At 38.8% G+C, this 22,659-nt stretch overlaps 1 long non-coding RNA gene across 2 annotated transcripts in view; it reads right to left on the bottom strand.

Annotated features, from left to right (window-relative positions):
• LOC133248050 (uncharacterized) overlaps positions 1-22,659 on the bottom strand; it is a 29,517-nt gene that overhangs the window by 2,491 nt on the left and 4,367 nt on the right. The gene's annotated exons all lie outside the window — the stretch shown is intronic.

Genomic DNA, 22,659 nt, shown 5'->3' with positions numbered 1-22,659 from the left:
CCAACCAGAAAAAGGTCATAAGGAGATATCACATGTCTGACCACCTCCCAGAATCCTTCTCTCTGGCATCCATCTTGGCTGAATAAGGTGTGCACACCCAGGAAGGACTCTGAGTCAGAATGATTGGCTAAGGCCCACCAGGAAAGTAATCCCATCACCATAAAACCCGAGACTGCAAGCCATGTGACACAGCTGTTCTCCCGGGTTCCCTTCCCCTACTTTACACCTACTGCTTTCCACCCAGGTGCCCTTTCCCAATAAAATCTCTTGCTTTGTCAGCACACGTGTCTCCTCGGACAACTCATTTCTGAGTGTTAGACAAGAGCCTAGTTTCGGGCCCTGGAAGAATTCCCCCTTCATGCAACAATTCCAAATGCTGCCCATTTAACTCCCTATATGCATGCATGCTAAATCTCCTCAGTCATGTCCAACTCTCTGCAACTCTATGGACTGTAGCCCAACAGGCTCCCTCAGGCAAGAAGAGTGGAGCTAGTTGTCATGCCCTCCTCCAGGGGATCTTCTTGGCCCAGGCACTGAACCTGCATCTCTTGTCTCCTGCACTGGCAGGCAGGTTCTTTATCACTAGCACCACCTGGGAAACCCAACCCCCTATATAAAACACATTTTTCCCAGTACCCTTAAACATATATTGCACCATTTTTAACTGGATTTTCTTTTTTCGTCCATGTGTATCCAAGCCCCTACTTACTTATATATACTACTAGGAAGAGAACAGAAACACAGAGGAAGAAAAACATGTAACTACTTGCCTTTACAGCTTAATGAAATGTAATCAGCACCACTCAATCCATTCTTTTCTGTACTCTTTTCCTATTTTAAGATATGTCTACAAAGTACATCTACGCTGTTCAGGATTACTGAAACCATGGAAAACTTTAAAGTCTTCAAACTCTTGGTCAGCACTGCTAGATCTGCCTTTCTTCTCTTTGAAGAAAAGGGCAGAGCAGAGACACCAGATGCATGGTTAACTCTGCAGAGATGTGGATGTTCCTCTCCTCCACCCTCACAATCTGGCATCGTTTCCTTTTACCTCATGCTGCACTCAGACCCGGAGGGAAAATGAGAAGATGTGTGTAAACCCTTGTCCTAGACTAACAAAGACTTGATCAATGTCAGGTCTTTGATTTCAAATCCAGTTCTCTCCTGTTCGATCTTCAGACAGTAATCTTTGCTGCTGGTGTGTGCCTACCTTCACCTCTCATTGGTATCAATTTCTGTGGCCTTTTAAACCAAGTGAAATAGAATGGAGAACATAAAATGTTCTCCCTGGGAAAGGTGAACTAATTTCTTTCAAAAATACACTGTAAATGAATAGCTAATTATGCGGCATCCTTATAAAAGAAATTTTCTTTAATTAACAAACATTTGCAATTTTTTCCTGGTTTATTTCTGCAAGTAAGCCATGGTTAAATATTTTGCATTTAAATCACTTTCATTCTCTGTCACTCACACACACACTGTTTGCATGTACACACATATACACACAATACAACCTATGACCTAGTCAATAACTGTAACAACACTTCTTGAATTCTCCCCATAGCCCTTCTACACAGTTTAGAATCCCAGCTAAATGACAATCACTGGAGTTCCTATACCACATGGCGTGAACCTAGATGGTATCAAAATGCCTGATTTGTGATGTGTGTGTTACTGTTCACTTAAAAGTGCTTTCACTACCTTTTCTTATCAATGGAAAACTTTCAAGATGTTTAAAAGGAATGCCTTTAAACCTTCTGACTGCAATATAGTAAAAATGGCAGGTGACTATATGAAAGAGGTAGAATACATTTAAAGAAAATCACATATAGGTAAAGGTGTGATGTTGCTTAGAGTCCATTTATATACTTTCTACTGGGAAGAATGTGTTTTGGGGTGATGTGAGATTCTTTCCATTTGGCCAGTGAGAACACTAGATGCTTTATAGAACAATATTATTTTTAAGAAAGATGGAAAAATGAAACAGTAGAAAACCTTCCTTGCAACAAGAAGAGCAGAATTCAGCCATGATAAATAGAGAGGCCTGAAGGCTAAACTTAAAATTACAAATTACTTAAAGAAGACAAATTAAAATGTTTTACCATTAGGCAACCTTTTTGAGGAGCTGAGGAGAAGGAACTCAATGCTGTGGAAGCAAGCTTTCTGACTCATTAAGGACAAGGAGGAAAACAGAGTGTGCTGGTTCCTTTGAACAGGTGACTAATGTGACTAATGCATACTTGTTAAAGGCACAGGGAGATGGTACTCTGGCATTCAGAGGAAAAAAAAAGGTGAGTATTCGTAATATAAGTCACGGAGACAAATCTATAAAACCTGTTTCAGTGAGGTTAGGTTCAGAATAAAACTAAATAAATCATACATCTGGCTTCCCTTTAACCTCTACAATCTCCATTTTGCTTCCTTTATGGAAAGTAACAAAAAGGCCTCCTTTCTTCCCATCATTCTTGCATTAAGTACGTTCAATGGCAGCTGGGAACCTCTAAAAGATGATGTGTCATTAAGGTGAGTGGGCTTCCCAGGTGGTGTAGTGGTAAAAAATCCTCCTGCCAGTGCAGGAGACGCAGGAGATGCGGGTTCAATCCCTGGGTCAGGAAAATCCCCTGGAGAAAGAAATGGCAATCCACTCCAGTATTCTTGCCTGGGAAATCCCATGGGCAGAGGACCCTGGTGAGCTATAGTCCGTGGGGTTGCAAAGAATCGGATAGGACTGAGTGCACACACATGCAGGCAGGCATCAGGTGAAGGTTTTATAACTGTGCCCCTTAAAAGTTAAAAAAAAATTATTATTCCCTAAAACAGAAATGACTTAAATAATATTTAAGAGTGTGATCAAAATTGCCATGTAAGTATGATAGTCGGGCTGGTAAATAATTTAGAAAGGAAAGATTGATTTTCATCATGGAAGCCAAGCTTGTATTTATGAGAGATAGTAAACACTTGTACTGGAAAATGATAGACCCACTGTCACTATGTTAGAGATTCTTAGAATTTTAAAGCTGGAGAAGAAGCCTTCCCAAGTGTGCTCAGTCGTGTCTGACTCTTTATGACCCCATGGACTTTAGCCCAACAGGCTCAGGACTTTAGCCCTCTCTTCATAGGATTCTCCAGGCAAAAATACTGGAGTGGGCTGCCATGCCCTCCCCCAAGGATCTTCCCCAGACAGCAATCGAACTCGTGTCTGCCTGTGTCTCCTGTATTGCAGGCAGATTCCAACCCACTGAGCCACCTGTGAAGCTTTTGTTTATGCACCTCCAAACCAGAGGAGCCTCCAAAGCGTTGCCGCCTATAGAGGATATGCACAGTTTGATGTAGGTTGGCCGCAAACACTTGTGCATGAAACTCCTTGCTGGATAAGGCAACGTCCAGGGTTGGAAGAAACAGGAGTGGGAGACGTGGAGTGGTAGAGAAGAACAATTGGGCAGAGTCGAAGGACTGAGGGTTGATCCTCCTCACTCAGCCATCACATCCCTGCAATGAATTCTGAGATCTTTAAAAAAATGTATTTATTTGGCTATACCAGGTCTTAATGTAGTACACGGGATCTTCGATCTTCATTGTGGCATGCAGGAATTTTTTTTTTAAGGTTTATTTATTTTGGCAGTGTTGGGTCTTTGTTGCTATTGGGCTTTCTCTAGTTGAGCCTACTGGGGGCCCCTCTGTAGTTGTGGTGCATAGGCTTTTCATTGCCATGGCTTCTCTTGTGGCAGAAGATGGACTCTAGGGCAAGCGGGCTTCAGTAGTTCATCTCCCAAGCTCTAGAGCACTGGCCCACTAGCTGTGGTACACAGGCCTAGTTGCTTCTCGAAACGTGAGATCCTCCCGGATGAGGGGTTTAACCCATGTTCCTTGCACTGCCAGGAGAATTCTTAACTACTGGACCACCAGGGAAGCCTGGCATGCAGAATCTTTAGTTCTGGGTCTAGTTCCCCGACCAAGGATTGAACCCAGACCCTCTGCATTGGGAGCTCAGAATCTTAGCCACTAGATCACCAGGGAAGTCCCCTGAATTCTGAGAACTTTGATAAACACTTTTAAACTTGGGCTTTCAGGATTTTTATGCAGGCTTATTTATCAAGATAGATGATTATAATACAGTATATTTAAGTGTATTTAGGAGTTCATTAGATCTATATAAAACTTTTATTATTTATATGAATAGTATGTGGGCTTCACAGATATTAAGGATAAGCAGGCCAAGAACACTTTATTTTATTACTAACACAGAAACTTCTCTCTTGATAGATTTGGACACAAAAGATACACTTTAAAATTTCAAATCAACTTGTAGGAGGGCAAGGAAACAAACTTTCAAAGTTGAAAATAGGGCCTATTCCTATCAGCAGACTGAATAGCCTCATAACAATGCATGGGCATTAATTAGAATACTCAGAAAAGTCTTGCTTCTGTAGTGGGAATTAATTAGACCCAAACTAGCATTTCTTCTGCTCTGCCAAACAAATCTTAAAAGGCAGACCCAATGGTATCAAGCTATTTCTAAATAACTATACTTTTTAAAGAAAGCTCAAAAATATTTAAAGGAATAGGAAATGTTCAGCATTCAAAAATCTTAAATTCATCCTATATAGTATCCAACCTCAAATTACCAGGCATGCAAAAAATGAAAACAAACAAACAAAACAAGACACATAACAAAGAGTAAAACTAGTCATTTGTAACTGATCCAGAACTGACATAAATGTCAAAATTAGCAGAGAAGGACAGAAACATTAAAACCACTATTATAGCTGTATTCTTCATGTTTAAACAAAAAGTAGAGATATGGATATCAAACTGCTAGAAATTAAAACTGTTTGAGATGAAAACTAAACTGGATGGAGTCAACTGAAAATTACAGAAAAAAAAAAAAAAACATTAGTGAGCCAGAGGGCATAGCAACAGAAACGTTCCACAATGAAACAAAAGAAACCCCAGTTTTAAAAAATGAATAGCTCATCAACAGTTGAGTAGCAATTTCAAGCAGCCTATTGTACATGCAACTGAGTTCAAAAAAGGTGAAAGGAAAGAAAATATTTTAAGAAATGGTACACAATAATTTTTCAAATTTGATTAAAACTATAAACCAATAAATGCAAGAAGCTCAATGAACCCCAGAAACAAGAAAGGTAAAGAGAATTACATGAAAATCAAAATCAAAATTTCTTAAAACTAGTAATAAACAGGAAATCTTAAAAGCATACAGAAGTAAAAGGACATGTTACATGCAAAAAAGGAAGGACAAAGAGAAGTTTCTCACCAGAAACAACACAAGTAAGAAGATAGGAAAAACATCTTTGAAGTACTAAAGTTCCTCTTTGAAGTACAAAACATCTCCCAGGACCTGTTAATTTAGAATTCTATACCTAAGAAATATATATTTCAAAAATAAAGTCAAAATAAAAACTTTTATAGACATAAAAATAGCAGAAAGAATTCATTCACCAGCAGGTCCACAACAGAAGAAATCTCAAAGTTTCTCAGGAAGAAAGGAGATAAAATGTGATGGGAATGTGGATCTAGACAAATAAATCAAGAGCATCAAAAATGATAACTCAGTTCAGTTCAGTTCAGTCACTCAGTTGTGTCCAAATCTTTGCCACCCCTTGAACTGAAGCACCCCAGGCTTCCCTGTCCATCAACAACTTCTGGAGCCTACCTAAACTCATGTCCATTGAGTTGGTGATGCCATCCAGCCATCTCATCCTCTGTCATCATCTTCTCCTCCTGCCCTCAATCTTTCCCAGCATCAGGGTCTTTTCCAATGAGTCAGCTCTTCCTATCAGGTGGCCAAATTATTGGAGTTTCGGCTTCAAATCAGTCCTTTCAATAAACACCCAGGACTGATCTCATTTAGAATGGCCTGGTTGGATGTCCTTGCAGTCCAAGGGACTTTCAAGAGTCTTCTCCAATACCACAGTTCAAAAGCATCAATTCTTCAGAGCTCAGCTTTCTTCACAGTCCAACTCTCACATCCATACATGACCACTGGAAAAACCATAGCCTTGACTAGATGGACCTTTGTTGGCAAAGTAATGTCTCTGCTTTTGAATATGCTATCTAGGTTGGTCATAACTTTCCTTCCAAGGAGTAAGCGTCTTTTAATTTCATGGCTGCAGTCACCATCTGTAGTGATTTTGGAGCCCCAAACAATAAAGTCAGACACTGTTTCCACTTGTTTCCTCATTTATTTGCCATGCAGTGATGGGACTGGATGCCATGATCTTCATTTTTTAAATGGTGAGTTTTAAGCCAACTTTTTCACTCTCCTCTTTCACTTTCACCAAGAGGCTCTTTAGTTTTTTTGCTTTCTGCCATAAGGGTGGTGTCATCTGCATATCTGAGGTTATTGATATTTCTTCTGGCAATATTGATTCCAGCTTGTGCTTCATCCAACCCAGCATTTCTCATGATGTACTCTGCATATAAGTTAAATAAGCAGGGTGACAGTATACAGCCTTGACATATTCCTTTCCCTATTTGGGACCAGTCTGTTTCCAAAGAGGGTATTTGCTATGACCAGTGCAATCTCTTGGCAAAACTCTATGAGCCTTTGCCCTGTATTCCAAGGCCAAATTTGCCTGTTACTCCAGGTGTTTCTTGACTTTCTACTTTTGCATTCCACTGCCCTATAATGAAAAGGAAACCTTTTTGGGTGTTAATTCCAGAAGGTCTTGTAGGTCTTCATAGAATCGTTCAACTTCAGCTTCCTCAGCATTACTGGTCAGGGCATAGACTTGGATTATCGTGATATTGAATGGTTTGCCTTGGAAATGAACAGAGATCATTCTGTCGTTTTTGAGATTGCATCCAAGTACTGCATTTTGGACTCTTTTGTTTACTATACTGGCTACTTTATTTCTTGTAAGGGATTCTTGCCCACAGTAGTAGATACCATGGTCATCTGAGTTAAATTCACCCATTCCAGTCCATTTTAGTTCGCTGATTCCTAAAATGCCTACGTTCACTCTTGTCATCTCCTGTTTGACCACTTCCAATCTGCCTTGATTCATGGACCTAACATTCCAGGTTCCTATGCAGTACTGCTCTTTACAGCATTGGACCTTGCTTCCATCACCAGTCACATCCACAACCGGGTGTTGTTTTTGCTTTGGCTATGTCTCTTAATTCTTTCTGGAGTTATTTGTCCACTGATCTCCAATAGCATATTGGGCACCTATTGACCTGGGGTCTTTCAGTGTCCAATCTTTTTGCCTATTCATACTGTTCATGGGGTTCTTAAGGCAAGAATACTGAAGTGGTTTGCCATTCCTTTCTCCAATGGACCATATTTTGTCAGAACTCTCCACCATGATTCATCCATCTTGGGTGGCCCTACATGGCATGGCTCATAGTTTCACTGAGTGAGACAAGGCTGTGGTCTGTGTGATTAGATTGGTTAGTTTTCTGTGATTGTGGTTTTCAGTCTGTCTGACCTCTGATGCAGAAGGATAAGTAGTTTATGGAAGCTTCCTGACTGACTAAGGGGGAAACTGGATCTTGTTCTGATGGGTGGGGCCATGCTCAGTATATCTTTAATCCAATTTTCTGTTGATGGGTAGAACTGTGTTCCCTCCATGCTATTTACCTGGGGCCAAACTATGGTGGCCCCAAACTTTGCCCTGCTTTATTTTTTTGGGCTCCAAAATCACTGCAAATTGTGACTGCAGCCATGAAATTAAAAGATGCTTACTCCTTGGAAGAAAAGTTATGACCAACCTAGATAGCATATTCAAAAGCAGAGATATTACTTTGCCAACAAAGGTCCGTCTAGTCAAGGCTATGGTTTTTCCTGTGGTCATGTATGGATGTGAGAGTTGGACTGTGAAGAAGGCTGAGCGCCAAAGAATTGATGCTTTTGAACTGTGGTGTTGGAGAAGACTCCTGAGAGTCCCTTGGACTGCAAGGAGATCCAACCAGTCCATTCTGAAGGAGATCAGCCCTGGGATTTCTTTGGAAGGCTTGATGCTAAAGCTGCAACTCCAGTACTTTGGCCACCTCATGAGAAGAGTTGACTCATTGGAAAAGACTCTGATGCTGGGAGGGATTGGGGGCAAGAGGAGAAGGGGACGACAGAGGATGAGATGGCTGGATGGCATCACTGACTCGATGGACGTGAGTCTGAGTGAACTCTGGGAGTTGGTGATGAACAGGGAGGCCTGGCGTGCTGTGATTCATGGGGTCACAAAGAGTCGGACAGGACTGAGTGACTGAACTGAAACTATGGTGGAGGTAATGAAGATAATGGTGACTTCCTTCAGAGGGTCCCATGCATGTACTGCTACACTCATTGTCCCCAACCCTGCAGCAGGCCCCCACCAACCCACGCCTCCACTGGAGACTCCTGGACACTCACAGTCGAGTCTGGGTCAGTCTCTTGTGGGGTCACTGCTCCTTTCTCCTGGGTCCTGGTGCACACAAGATTCTGTTTGTGCTCTCCAAGAGTCTTTTTCCTAGTCCTGTGTAAGGTCTGGCAGCTGTATGGTGGGGTTAATGGTGACCTACTCCAAGAGTGAAGTGAAAGTCACTCAGCTGTGTCCAACTCTTTGTGATGCCATGGACTATACAGTCCATGGAATTCTCCAGGCCAGAACACTGGAGTGGGTAGCCTTTTACTTCTCCAGGGGATCTTCCCAACCCAGGGATTGAACCCAGGTCTCCCGCATTGCAGGCAGATTCTTTACCAGCTGAGCCACAAGAGAAGCTCTAAGAGGGCTTATGCAACACCCAAGTCTGCTGTATCCAAGGCCCCTGTCCCTATGGCCGTCCACTGCTGACCTGTACCTCCACAGTTCAGTTCAGTTCAGTCACTCAGTCTTGTCCAACTCTTTGTGACCCCATGAATCGCGGCACACCAGGCCTCCCTATCCATCACCAACTGTCGGAGTCTACCCAAACCCACAACCATCTCATCCTCTGTCGTCCCCTTCTCCTTCTGCCCTCAACCTTTCCCAGCATCAGGGTCTTTTCAAACGAGTCAGCTTTTTGCATCAGGTGGTTGAAGTACGGGAGTTTCAGCTTCAACATCAGTCCTTCCAACACCCAGGACTGATGTCCTTTAGGATGGACTGGTTGGATCTCCTTGCAGCCCAAGGAACTCCCAAGAGTCTTCTCCAACACCACAATAAAATACACACACACATACACACACAAAAGTACAGAAAAACATCCGTCATGATCATAGATGCGAATATTCTAAATAAAAACTGAACAAACCCAATTCAACATTATTTAAGAATGGATTGCCATCCAATCAATGTAGAAAAAGCATTTGACAAACTGCAACATTCATTTCTAATAAAAACTCCCAACAAACTAGGAATACAAGGAACATTCTGAACCTGTTCAAGGTCATCTACCAAAAACTCCCAACTAACATCAGCTTAATGATGAAAGATGGAAGGCATTTTCCCTAAGATCAGCACCATGACCTCAATGTTCACTATTATGACTTTAATTTAACTTTGAAAGGAAGTTTCTATCCTATATTTAAAGTGAACTCACAAACGTTTAAGAAATTTAAACACTTATTCATAGACAACATGCTCTTCTATTTAGAAATTTGATAAAATATAGCAACATGTTAATAAAACTATTATGATAGTTTAAAATGGTTGCAGGGCACAAGACTGACATACAAGAATCAACAGTACTCCTATATACTAAACACAATCAAAAGTAAAAAATTTAAATTACCATTAATAATAACTAAAAATTGAAATACTTAATAGTAAACCTGACAAAATTATGTACAAGACACGAACACTGAAAACTATAAATTAGTGCTGAAAGAAATTAAAGAAGAATTAAATAATTGGAGAGATGCATCATATTTATGAGTCAGGAGACATAATATTAAGATCTGAATTTGGGTGAATTGATCTGGTGAGTCCATATCCAATTCAAATATTACTAAGTGTTTTTACAGAAGTTGGTAACCTGATTTTAAAGTTTAAATGGAAATTCTAAGGATTCAGAATAGTCAAAACAATTTTAAAGAAGAAAATCGAAGTCATAAGACTAACACTAGGGAATTCAGGCTTTTTACAAAGCCATCATAATACAGAAAGTGTTATAGTGATACAGAAAAATACAAATATATCAATGAAATTATACAGGTTAATTTATTAATAGCACCAAAACTTTAAAAAGAGCTCAATTTTGAGAAAAATGATAAGGCAATTTAGACAAGAAAATATATTCTTTTAAACACATGGTGCTAAAATAATTGGATATTCATATGCAAAAATGTGAGCTCCAATCCATACCTTGTACCATACACAAAAATTAATTTAAAATGAACTATAAACCTAAAACTGCAAAAGCTCTAGAAGAAAACAGGAGAGATATTTCTAACTTTGGATTAGGCAAATAGTTCTAAAATACGACAATGAAAACATAATTCATTAAAAACAATGATAAATTGGACTTCATTACAATGAAAAAGATCTGCTCTTTGAAAGACATTGTTAAGAGAATGAAAAATAAGACAGAGGCTGAAAGAAAATATTTGGAAAGCATCTACCTGATAAAAAAATTCATATCTAGACTATAGAGAGAACTCTTAAAATCCAATAATAAGAATATAAATAACTCAAAAATTTAGACAAAAGTTTGGATGAAAATGTTACCAAAGAAGATACACAGATGATAAAATAATGTAAGTAAAGATATTCAACATCTTTAATTATCAGGAAAATGAAAATTAAAAGCACAATGTGATAGCACTATATATTGATACATGAAAATGACCAATGCTAAAAAGAATGGCCATACCAAGGATTCATGAGATTATGAAGCAATTGGAATTCTTACAGAGTATAAATTGGTAAGAATGTAAATTTGTACAAGGATAGTGAAAACCAATTTGACATTTTATTTAAAAATTTAATATATTATCATATGATCCAGTCATTCCCTCGTAGATATTTGCCCAAGAGAAATAAAAACCTATGTCCAATCAAATACTTGTACATTAGTGTTCTCCAATGACTCAGTGATTAAAGAATCCACCTGCAATGCAGAAGACACAAGAGACATGGCTTCAATTCCTGAGTTGAGAAGATGCCCTGGAGAAGGAAATGGCAACCCACTCCAGTATTCTTGCCTGTAATCCCAGGGACTGAAGTGCCTGGCATGCTGGTCCATGGAGTTATAAAGAGTCAGACACAACTAAGTACATGGCACATTGTTTGCAACAGCTTTAGCTATAATAGTGCCAAACTAGAAACTACTGACATGTCCATCAATAGGTGAAAGGACAGTCGACTTGTGATGCAATGATGTTTGTTCAAGAATAAAAAGAAATGAACCTGTGCAACAACATGGATCAAACTCAAAACAACTTTTCTGAGTGAAAGAAATCAAACAAAATCAAACATCGGTTGTATGATTCCATTTATAAAAAAAATTTAGGCTATCAAAATTAATCTATCATGCCAGAAATCATACACACAGACACCTGGGGATGATAAAGTTTGGGAGGGAGTGATTATTAAGTGTCATGAGGAATGATTGATACTTCCACTTTCTTGATTGTGGTAATGGTTTCTCAGGCATACACATCTGCCAAAACTTGTAAAATTGAACACCTTAACTAGATAGTTTATTACATGTCAATTACAACCCATTTGACCTATTCAAAGCCATTATTGAGGTGAGTTTGATTTATTGCTCGCTTTCTCTCTGTGTTCTATAGACCCACTTGGAAAATCAAAATTATGTATGGCTATTTCCTGAGTTCTTCCTTAAGAGCCTTGCCTTTCCAAGCTTATCAGAAAAATCCAAGGAGAGTCCATGAGGGGGATCACTAGCAACTTGTACTGTTCTCTATATTTAAATTTGGTTTATCATTATTAATGTGGCAGGTGTTCAGCTAATTATTTTACTTGCACACTTTTAAATGTTCTTCTTTTCTTTCCTAGACTGTAACTCTCCTCTTGATCTATCTTTCCCAATTACCTAGGTGGTATGTGCTGGTTTTAGAAAAGGCAGAGGAACCAGAGATCAAATTGCCAACATCCGCTGGATCATGGAAAAAGCAAGAGAGTTCCAGAAAAACATCTATTTCTGCTTTATTGACTATGCCAAAGCCTTTGACTGTGTGGATCACAAGAAACTATGGAAAATTCTGAAAGAGATGGGAATACCAGACCACCTGACCTGCCTCTTGAGAAATTTGTATGCAGGTCAGGAAGCAACAGTTAGAACTGGACATGGAACAACAGCCTGGTTCCGAATAGGAAAAGGAGTACGTCAAGGCTGTATATTGTCACCTTGCTTATTTAACTTATATGCAGAGTACATCATGAGAAATGCCGGGCTAGAAGAAGCACAAGATGGAATCAAGATTGACGGGAGAAATATCAATAACCTCAGATATGCAGATGATATCACCCATATGGCAGAAAGTGAAGAGGAACTAAAAATCCTCTTGATGAAAGTGAAAGTGGAGAGTGAAAAAGTTGGCTTAAAGTTCAATGTTCAGAAAACTAAGATCATGGCATCTGGTCCCATCACTTCATGGCACATAGATGGGGAAACAGAGGAAACAGTGTCAGACTTTATTTTTCTGGGCTCCAAAATCACTGCAGATGGTGACTGCAGCCATGAAATTAAAAGACGCTTACTCCTTGGAAGGAAAGTTATGACCAACCTAGATAACATATTGAAAAACAGAGACATTACTTTGCCAACAAAGGTCCGTCTAGTCAAGGCTATGGTTTTTCCTGTGGTCATGTATGGATGTGAGAGTTGGACTGTGAAGAAATCTGAGCTCTCAAGAATTGATGCCTTTGAACTGTGGTGTTGGAGAAGACTCTTGAGAGTCCATTGGACTGCAAGGAGATCCAACCAGTCCATTCTGAAGGAGATCAGCCCTGGGATTTCTTTGGAGGGAATGATGCTAAAGCTGAAACTCCAGTACTTTGGCCACCTCATGCGAAGAGTTGACTCATTGGAAAAGACTCTGATGCTGGGAGGGATTGGGGGCAGGAGGAAAAGGGGATGACAGAGGATGAGATGGCTGGATGGCATCACTGACTCGATGGACATGAGTCTGAGTGAACTCTGGGAGTTGGTGATGGACAGGGAGGCCTGGCATGCTGCAGTTCATGGGGTCGCAACGAGTCAGACACAACCGAGTGACTAAACTGAACTGAACTGATGTAGACACAAGTGTACCAAAACTTAAGGAACTTTGCTTGCCATATTCTTCCTGGCTTAAGTATCAGGTTGAAAAAAACAAAACAAAAACCAAAGCTTGAATCTTCTAAAAAAAATATGCTTTACAAGGCAATATTAGAGAAAATTTTAATCATGGAGAGTTTCCCTGGTGGTTCAGACAGTAAAGAATCCTCCTGCAATGCAGGGGACCTTGGTTTGATCCCTGGGTTGTGAAGATCCCCTAGAGAAGGGCATGTCAACCCACTCCAGTACTCTTGCCTGGAGAATCTCCATGGACAGAGAAGCCTGGAGGGGTACAGTCCATGGGTTCGCAAAGAGTCAGACACAACTGAGCAACCAAGCACAGCACATTAATCATGAAAAGGGAAGACAGAGATTGCAAATTTTTTTATATTGCCTAGAAAGTAGTTTAGCACATAGAGATTTTTAGACACATAAATCTGTATCTCTTGACTGTTTTCATTCATTTTTAGTAGGTCTTCTGAAATTAAAAATCAACACTAGTCTTTTTTAGCCCTAGCTCTTCTCACCAGTCCATTCTGAAGGAGATCAGCCCTTGGATTTCTTTGGAAGGACTGATGCTAAAGCTGAAACTCCAGTACTTTGGCCACCTAATGTGAAGAGTTGACTCATTGGAAAAGACTCTGATGCTGGGAGGGATTGGGGGCAAGAGGAGAAGAGGACGACAGAGGATGAGATGGCTGGATGGCATCACTGACTTGATGGATGTGAGTCTGGGTGAACTCCGGGAGTTGGTGATGGACAGGGAGGCCTGGCGTGCTGCGATTCATGGGGTCGCAAAGAGTCGGGCATGACTGAGTGACTGAACTGAACTGAACTTCACATCAATAAGTTTTGTTACCTTTACCTGTTCCTCTATATTCGATCTGCTTTAATTTTTATTACTGTTCAAGTGGCTTCCAATCATTTAATGTTCTCAACCTGGGCACTATCTACTCCCCATCTGCTTCTCTTCCTTCCCATTTCAAATTCTATCCGTTTATATTTGGAGTGTCACCTGAAATGATTACCTTTTAGTACTGTTTGTAACTGCAATCCATTCTTCCCTACTCACTTCCTATTCCTTCTAAGGTTCTTTGATTCTTTGAAGATGTATTCAGGTGTCTCCCACTTTTAATGGAGCATGAGGATGATTAACAATAGAAACCGAAGTGTGATTTTTATGCAAAAAAAATACTAACACTTATATATAATTATCATAAGTCATATTCCCAGGAAAAGTCTTGGAGATAGTGTGATTTTATTAATTGGTTAAATTCCCCAAAGGAAGCAAAATGTTTTATAAATGTGGAAAGAGCTTTATTAGATTCTAAGGTGATACATGATACCCTAGTGAATATTGAAAACTCCAGTGAATTTTCTACTTTACCTTCACCAAGAGTCATCTGATACAACTTAGCTCACATTTAGTTTGATATAATAATAGATAATAATGATAATAATAGAAAGCTGCACATACAAATCTTTTAGCATTTTAGAAGTGGGTATATGATTGGTGATTGGTTATTTCAAATCTCAAGTGATAAATTTGAGTTAGAACAGAACTAATGAGTTTATCTGAAAATGATCAATAAATGAGGAACATATGCATGCACCACACACGCCCCTAGTAATTTCTTCCTATTTATCATCTGGACATTTCCATCATGGTCCAAGTGTCATGCAATCAAGTAATTCTGATTTTGAAATTGATTAAACCCAGCAAATAGCAACAACCCTCAAATTTCACACATGAAAAGTTTTATTTTTTAAGTTGCTTTTGTATCTGTATGTTGTTATTCTAGTATCAGTACCTATTTTATTGATTCTCTTAGACTCTGGATTTATGTTAAAAGAAAATGAAAAAAGTCTCAATATCAAGAAAATAATGTAACAATGATCTCAAAAGGCACTAAATACAAATTAAAGTGATTTAGTGGATTACTCAATAGCAGAGATGCTCTAAATAAGCCAAGGAGTATGAACAATGAAGATTACTAAGAAATCATCTTAAGAAAAATGATGCTAACTCACAGAGTCCATTGGAGCAAAGGGTTCTTTTATTCTTACAAAATTTAGGCACTAATTACTACCTTCAAAACATTTACATTCAAATCTGGCCTATACAAAGTTGGAATGCATCATTGATAATCAATATATTTAAATAATCTACTAGGTTGACTAAATTTTGTGAAAGCTTTAAAGTCTCCTTTGGTATCTTTGCATATTTTTAAAACTCAATGCTTTAATTCTGACTGACTGCTAAATTGAAGCTCTTCTGTAGTACTCCCTTTCTACTCCCTGTTTTGGCTTTCATGTATCTGCATATTCATAATTATTAATTTTTACTTTAATATAACATATGTAGACTGTGCTTAGTCACGTCCAACTCTTTGTGACCCCAAGGACTGTAGCCTGCCAGATTCCTCTGTTCCTGGGATTCTTCAGGTAAGAATACTGGAGTGGGTTGCCATTTCCTTTCCCGGAGATCTTCTCAACCCAGGGTTCGAACCCAGGTCTCCCACAATGCAGGCAGATTCTTTACCATCTGAGCCATCAGGGAAGCCCCATATATAGACTAGACTAAGATTAACATAAGTTTCTGTCACTGCAAAATCATCAGTTGTGAGGTAATAAGTAAAGATGTACATTGTATTATAAAAATGTACTACTCTTTATAATAATAAATTTTATTTAAGGCACTTAAAATGCATCATTTTTATAACAAATTTGTACTATAAAATACATTATCTTATAATAATGAATTCTATTTAAGGAAACTTACATTTTGTGATATTTCTGACAGATTAATTATTAAATTACTTTTTAATACTACTGTGGAAGGGTGTTTTGATTAGCTAGGCCAACTTCACTTTCAATCTCTTTTGTCAATACAGAGTCAGTGACAGTTAATGTATTTTTCTCAGCCTGCCTTATGAGTAGAAGTAATCATGTCACATACTTTTAAAAAGAAATCTGCTTGTTCTTAAATTTCTTAATAAAAGAGACAGATCTTATTGCTGTATACTCTCCTTCCTTTTTCCTACCTTGATCTCAACATGCTGAATGGAGCTTCAGCAACCATTCTGTCTCTGTGAGGTTTGGCAATAAGATGTGCATGAGTCGATGTACTAAGGATAGTAGAAAAGAAAAATGTAAAGACCCTGGATCCCTGATGGCATCACTGAACAGCTGCATCTCAACTTGCTCTTCTATGCTTCTTGCAATGGGAGATAATTTTACATCTTTATTACTTAAGCCTTTCTTAGTTGACTTTTTCCAACACTGTAGGTAAAATATTCCTAACTAATACCACCAATTAATTATTTTTAAGTAGAGAAACATAGGTACTTATGAAATTTCTATTTACAAACTTTCTTTCACTTAAATGAAGCTATGTTTTAGAGAAAACAAGAAAACCATTCGTGAGTAGGTATGATAAGTGCTCATACATGGCTATTTTAAAATGGGTCACAGAATGATTGATTAATCAGGGATATGTTTATTCTGTTTCTGCTTGGTTTTGAGATATAGCATGTTTGCTAAATGAAAAAGCATGAGTTATTTAAGATATTAGTTGGGAAGACACATTTTTTCAAGGAAGGAAAAAAAATTAGATTAATTAAAAAGAAACTTGGTGAGAAAACAATGCTTTTCAAGGATACAGAATAAACAACTGAATAGTATATATATTCTGAAGAACAAATGGTGAATTAAAAAAGACTAGAAAAAAAGGACCAGTTAAAACAATTCTTTGGGGTGTGTGACTAGAGGTTTAGCAACAATATTGTGTCCCTATCAAACACAATTTAATTCAAGAATAAAGTTTGGAATTGGCTTGAGAATGTGGTGAAAATATTGCTGCTGGAAATTTGTTTTAAAACTTCCCAGGTGGCGCTAGTGGTAAAGCACTTGCCTGCCAATGGAGGAGATGCATGAGACACAGTTTCAATCCCTTGGTTGGGAAGATCCCCTGGAATAAGAAATCGGAAGCTACTCCAATATTCTTGCCTGGAAAATTCCATGGACAGAGGAGTCTGGTGGGCTATAGTCTCTGGAGTCACAAAGAGTTGGACATGACTGAGTGAGCACTCTGAGAAGACTAAGGTTGAATCACAAATTCAAGGCCTATTTTAATATTAAGCTGTCAAAAATGGCAAATACGGTAACTGTACATCACTGTCACTCTCTCTGTGAACAGTGCTGAAATCTGTTTATTTTTTAAATGCATGGAAAAGAGTTTATAGTGGCTGTATTTCAACACACTGATTTGTCTGGACCAACCTCAGTTGTGGTGGATCTAGCCTCAGAAATTACCTCATTACTGCTATTGTAACTTAACATTCAAAAAACTAAAATCATGGCATTTGGTCCAATCCCTTCATGGCAATTACATGGGGAAAAATGGAAACTGGCAGATTTTACTTTCTTGGGCTACCAAATCACTGGGGACAGTGAGCGCAGCCATGAAATTAAGATGCTTGCTCCTTGGAAGAAAACATGAGAAACCTAGACAGTGTGTTAAAAAGCAGAGACATGACTTTGCCAACAAGGTCCCTATAGTCAAAGCCGTGGTTTTCCCAGTAGTCATGTATGGATGTGAGAGTTGGACTATAAAGAAGTCTGAGCACCCAAGAATTGATGCTTTTGAATTGTGGTGCTGGAGAAGACTCTTGAGAGTCCCTTGGACTGCAAGGACATCAAACCAGTCAATCCTAAAGGAAACCAGCCCAGAATATTCATTGGAAGTACTGATGCTGAAGCTGAAGCTGCCATATTTTTGCCACCTGATGCGAAGGGGTGAATCGTTGGAAACGACTCTGATGCTGGGAAAGACTGAGGTCAGGAAGAGAAGGGAATGACAAAGAATGAGACAGTTGGATGGTGTCATGCAATGACTCATTGGACATGAGTTTGAGTGAAGGAGAGGGAAGGTTGGCGTGCTGCAATCCATGGGGTCACAAAGAGTTGGACACAACTTTGCGACTGAACAACAGCAACATTTGGTAGAATCACTGCTAATTGATGATTTACTGATACCTTACATTAACGTCTATCAACTAAAGAGTAAGTAGTTAGAAATATCTGCCCCTAGTGAAAGCAGGTTAAAAGGCAAGGTGAATATGAAAATGGTTTGGGCACACATAAACAAGTTTACGGTTTAACATCATCTGAGATGTGTCTGCTACCAATAAGTTTGTTTCAAACTGCTGCAAATAGACCTATGTTAAAATTCTAAGCCTTATATGCCTGTTCAGTGAATCCTGGTTGTTGGTTTAGTCATCTAGAGGTGACCAACGAGGGTTGGAGGGAGAAGCAAACACCTCCTTGTAGATATCTGTGGTAAAGCCCTGGTCAATAAACTTTATTTTCACTTTTGCCTAAACTTGTTGTTATAATTCAGATTTTAAATTAGGAAGAGGAGTCCTCTTAGTTATTTCAGAATCATTAAATTTTTATGTTCAGCAATCCCTCCCAAATCATGTTTACCTTGATAGAAAGCTTAGTAAACCTATGGCTCGGACAGTAAAGAATCTGCCTGCAATGCAGGAGACATGGTTCAATCCCTGCATCGGGAAGATTCCATGGAAAAGGAAATGCAATCCAGTCCAGTAGTCTTGCCCGGAGAATGCCATGGACAGAGAAGCCTGGAGGCTTACAGTCCACGGGGTCACAAAGAGTCGGACACATCTGAGAACTAAAACTTTCAAGATTCAACAAATGCTGTTTAGTCCAATATGTCATTTTCCATCCTTAAGAATTTAAATTCTTATATTTATGAACTGTAAGTCATCTCTATTGATAATTAGAAAATGAGGAAAGATTGGAATCAAGACAAAATCAATAAAGCAAATAGCCAAATAGAATAAGACTTTTAGAAGTAGAGCCTTGGGATAAAGGTCACTGTGAGAGAAGATACACACTTATTCCCTGATGATGCTGCTAAGTCACTTCAGTCGTGTCCAACTCTGTGCGACCCCATAGATGGCAGCCCACCAGGCTCCCCATCCCTGGGATTCTCCAGGCAAGAACACTGGAGTGGGTTGCCATTTCCTTCTCCAATGCATGAAAGTGAAAAGTGAAAGGGAAGTCGCTCAGTCATGTCCGACTCTTAGCGACCCCATGGACTGCAGTCTACCAGGCTCCTCCATCCATGGGATTTTCCAGGCAAGAGTACTAGAGTGGGATGCCATTGCCTTCTCTGTTCCCTTATGATATATGTAGGAAAAACTGAGATGTTTGAGAGAGCTTGACAGAATGTTTTGGCCTGAAGTAACTCAGCTATGACAACTACTTTTTTTGATTGGGGAGGAGAGAAAGGACCTTAATCTGAAACAGAGTGAAGTCACTTTGTCTCTAGGACTATAATAGGACACAGGAAACATGGGCTTCAGATTTTAAAGTCAGGTAGTCATTAAATATTGACAAACATAGAAACGGGGGAAATATCTGCTATTATAAATACTATCTGCAACAAAACCAAAAATTTATATTTTGAAATAGAGATGAAAGATCATCAAAGAAAGGTAAATTGAAATTGCTTAAACAATATTCATGAACATTAATGTAATATATATAAATCAATATTTAGGGCTTCCCTGGTAGCTCAGACAGTAAAGAATTCACCGTCAATGCAGGAGACCCAGGTTCGTTCCCTGGGTTGGTAAGATCCCCTGGAGAAGGGAATGGCAACCCACTCCAGTATCCTTGCCTGGAGAATTTCATGAACAGAGCAGCCTGGTGGGCTACAATCCACAGGGTTGTAAAGAGTCAGACATGACCCAGCAACTAACACTTTCACTTTCAAATTAATATTTGGCAGTTGGTAGGCTCCACGTGTTTTCTCATTTTTTATTTGTTCTTGTTTATGTGATTTTTTTAAATTTATTTTTTAATTGGAGGCTAATTGTTTCACAATGTTGTGTTGATTTTTGCTGTATGTTTTCTTTACTGTTCTATATTAGTGAATATAAACTTTCTTTTATATTTTAAACATTCATAGGTTTTCATAAGGATGTTAGAGATCTTTAATCTTCTAACCTTATTTTTCCCATAGGGTATTAAGTTTCTCATTCACAAATTCTCCTACTAAAAAAACTGTCAGAAACCCAGTTCCTGTGGTTGAGAAAGAACTAATACTACCAACTTTGAAGTATCACATTTTCTTACATGAAATATATCTATGTTAAAAATTAATTACTGACATATATTCTAATACATGTATCATGTTTTTTTTGCCCTGGATTACCTGATGTTTCTTTAATTAGTTCAGAAAGAGGAAAGCTGAAGGTGCTAAGGCCGACCTATGTATGACACTTCCACGAGAAGATTTTAAATTGTATTCTCTTTAATAGCAAGAACTATTCTGCTTAAGTCTTCTAAGATCATTCTACTTAGGCTGGAACCTGTTTGCTTAATCAGTAGATAAAGTCTTAAGTGGCCTTTTAAAAAAAAGCCAGATTTTGTTTGGGTGGGGAGGAGGGGTAAAAGAAGACAGAGCTTAATTAACCAGACTGACAGGCTCCATAGATCTCTCAAGTGTTTAAATTAAGGATTGCAAGTTCTTGAAACTTGACAAGGCAGGCAGAATTGTCACTGCTGCTGTCTGAAGCAGAGGTAAGTACAGATTAGGCTTGTCCTATCTCTATCATAAGCATTTTTCCAGGATCTAAGAACTTCACACTGTGGACAGACTTGAAGGTTTTCTTCTGTACTGAAAAATTTAAGTCATAATTAAATTCTCACCCTTTCCAAAATAAAGATTGCTCGCTTGCCATAATAATTTGTAATTGGACAATGCTGCATCATTACTGTATTAAACATATAAACACACAGAAATCTATCCTTTTATTAAAGAGAAATACTCATTTGTACTGCACACCGGCTCTCAGGTTGAGTGTATTCACATCACACATAGATTGATGTACATCGAATCACTGGACGTAGTGCTTAGGGGCTAGTGAATGTTATTAGCTCCCACCCACCTGGTCAGAGCTTTCCTGTGGAATGAGATGTATCCTTCCAGTGATTTATTTTCTCTGTGTGCATATATTCACAAGCATAAATATATACATATGCTTGGAGCATGTTCCACTACATTTGACATCTGGCAACTCTCCATTAGGAGACTTTCAATGCTTCCAATGAGTAATAAAATGAAATTACAAGAAGCGGGTGAGGGTCGGGTGTAAATAATGCAAATTACAGCCCACGAGTGTCTTTCTCTGAATTTAGGCACGTATCAAGCACAGATCTTCTGTAAAACATCTAATTCTAATCTTTAACCAACTCCTGCTTACATACTGATTTCTGGAGGATCAAAGACATTTGGATATTAGAGATACTCCTCTCAGATGTTTGTGTGTTGATACCTCCTTGCTGAGGAAGCTTCTTCCAAGCTTACATGAAACAATGGCCTAAGCACATTAAACATTTGAAGTGTTTACAAAATGGGCACATACTTTATTCTGAAAAAGAAAAAAGAATCTTTATTTTTTTTAACAGGAAAAATGTTTTGGCTCTCTCGGTCACCTGGCTGAAGAATTAAAAAAAAGGAAGAGGGAAAAAAAAGTTACTGTGTGCAGTTAATATCGAACAGCAGCCATCTCCAGATGATCCCCGCTGCATCCAATTTCTGCCAAAATGCTTTCTGTTAAACCTCCATCAAACAGACACACGGCGCACAAAAGAAAACCTCATCACCAAGGGAAACTAATCCACCGGTGCGCAATGTAAGCCTGTCAACTTTTTATTATAAGAAGTCATCACTCATTTCAGTGAAGATTAAAAGTATGACTAAATTGAGAAAATCCTCTTAGCCATTTGGAATTTTAATAGAGGAGAAAAGGGGGTGAGTAAAATTTAGACTCTAGAGGTGTGTGTGTGTATATGTATGGGAGGTTGGGGGCATGTATATAAAAATACACAGTGTATACATGCCTATGTGCTTATGCACAAACATCAACATTTGTATATACATGTCATTTGGATGAACATTGGCAATTATGTATACAACTTCAGCCCCCCTAAAAAGGAAAAGCTACCAAAAATTCATACATAAACATGTAGGCTTGTAGTAGGTTTTCTCAGTTACCACAGACAAACAGTTTCTGATTCAGAGGAGCTTAAGAGATAAGAATGGAAAATGAGTCCTCACAGCTTTAATTACATCGCCACTGGCAACAAGGTGTTACAGTGGCAGAATGACAATTGCTTTTACTGAGTATAGACTCAGGGTCAATATGCTATTTCATCCTAGCACGCCAGAGCCGATGAGCACCACGTCGTTTCTATATTGGCCTTGCAATGCTGTATCCCTGCAGGTAAAGTTAGTTTGATGTGCAATTAGAATTACGGGAGACGTATGCATCTGTTGTTAACTGGAGTTGGGTTTCTCAAATTATCTTGAACGCGGTGTGTTTCACTCCAGCTGTCATCAAAAATGTGGGTAATCTTTTG

The sequence above is a fragment of the Bos javanicus genome, chromosome 5 (genome assembly GCF_032452875.1).
Source record: "Bos javanicus breed banteng chromosome 5, ARS-OSU_banteng_1.0, whole genome shotgun sequence".
In the NCBI taxonomy this organism is placed as follows: domain Eukaryota; kingdom Metazoa; phylum Chordata; class Mammalia; order Artiodactyla; family Bovidae; genus Bos; species Bos javanicus.
Note: the sequence above shows the minus strand (reverse complement) of the source record. Positions and strands in the feature narration are given on the sequence as shown.